The sequence below is a fragment of the Octodon degus genome, unplaced genomic scaffold (genome assembly GCF_000260255.1).
Source record: "Octodon degus isolate 3935 unplaced genomic scaffold, OctDeg1.0 scaffold00113, whole genome shotgun sequence".
NCBI lineage: Eukaryota > Metazoa > Chordata > Mammalia > Rodentia > Octodontidae > Octodon > Octodon degus.
The window spans coordinates 8,403,588-8,405,123 of record NW_004524689.1 but is presented as its reverse complement, the minus strand read 5'-3'; positions in this window follow the sequence as shown (position 1 = coordinate 8,405,123).

Genomic DNA, 1,536 nt, shown 5'->3' with positions numbered 1-1,536 from the left:
ACTGAACTCAGGCCCTTGCGCTTGCCAGGCAAGCGCTTATTCTACTGAGCCATCTCCCCAGGCCCAAAGTGTAAACTCACTTGAAAGACTTTTTTGACAGGTGTCCCTATATAGCCCAGGCTGGCCTCGAACTCACAGACCTCCTCCTGCCTCAGCCTCCTGAGTGCTAGGATCACAGGCGTGCATCCCCCTGCCCAGCCAAAAGACTCTGCTTTGAGAAGAGATCACTGGCGCCTAGGGCAACAGAGAAGCGATTTCCTGGTGCTCAGCTGTCCTGGCTCTCAGAGGCTGCTGCAGCCAAGGCCTGAATGACTCCTGCTGGCCATAGACCTTGCCATTGCCCCTACAATGGTGAGTCTGAAGACTGCAACGTGGAAGAACTGGGCATCTGTCCCTGCAGGCATCCCCCATGGAGTGGTGCGTGATGAAGCTCTGTGAGCAAGGCTGAAGCTGCAATGAAGAGGCCAAGCAGCATGTGATGCTGGGGATTGGGAGTGTGTGCCACAGGAAGCCACAGGCAGAAAGCAGAGCCCGCCCAGAGAGCTCTGTGTGGGCTGCAGCCAGCAAGGTCATAGCGAGGGGCTGTCCAGGCCCATTGGAGCTCACACCTCACCATCATGGGCCCCGGATGCTGGATCGGAGTGGGTTTTGGTTTTGCCTCGGTCTTGTCTGTGTCCCCCTTTTTGTGGTCCCATTCCTCCCCCATAGTTTGGCATCATTTACCCAGTGAGCTGTGGGTACCCATAAGGGGGAAAATAGAATGGTTGCCATGACACTGAGGGAGGAAGGTTGTCAGATTGCAGGTGCCAGCGAGGGAAGAAGGAAGAAGGTGGGGGGGGGCAGGAAGACATTTAAACTGAGATTACAGCGAGGTTGTCAGTAATGGGTGATCTAAGGCAGGGGTCTTTTTAAAAAATCTTTCATTTATTTGGTACAGGCTCTTACTATGCAGCTCAGACTCCTAGTGATCCTCCTAGCTCAGCCTCTCCAGCACTGGGATTTACAGGTGTGTGCCACCATGCCCAGTTTCAGTGGCCGACACGGCATATGGTACCAGGGATCGAACCCAGGTCCTTGCACTTGCCAGGCAGGTGCTCAGACCGCTGAGTTATCTCCCCAGTCCCTAGAGCAGGGCTCTGGAGACTACATCCCTGCACAAGATGGCCCAGCTGGCCGTTGGTATAGCTTTACTGGAAGACACCCAACCTGTGCTTTCACACTTGGTGCACAGTTATTGCCACAAAACAACAGCAGAGTGGGCCAGTGGTGATAGAAAGTGTATGGCCTGCTAAGGTTTAAAGATTTACTCCCTGGTTCTTCATGGAAGTGTGCTGAGGCCTGGTCTAGGGCACGTGTGGCTGGGTTGGGCTGAGCAGGGGCCCAGGAGGTACAGAAAGGGACAGGTTGGGTGTGCTCCATCTTTCTCAGGGACCCTGAGGTTGCCCAGTACAAAGGTGGCCACACTGAGGGAGTGACACGAGCAGGAACACCTGCCTAAGCAGGCACTTTAGTTGGCTGAGCTATCTCACCAGACCG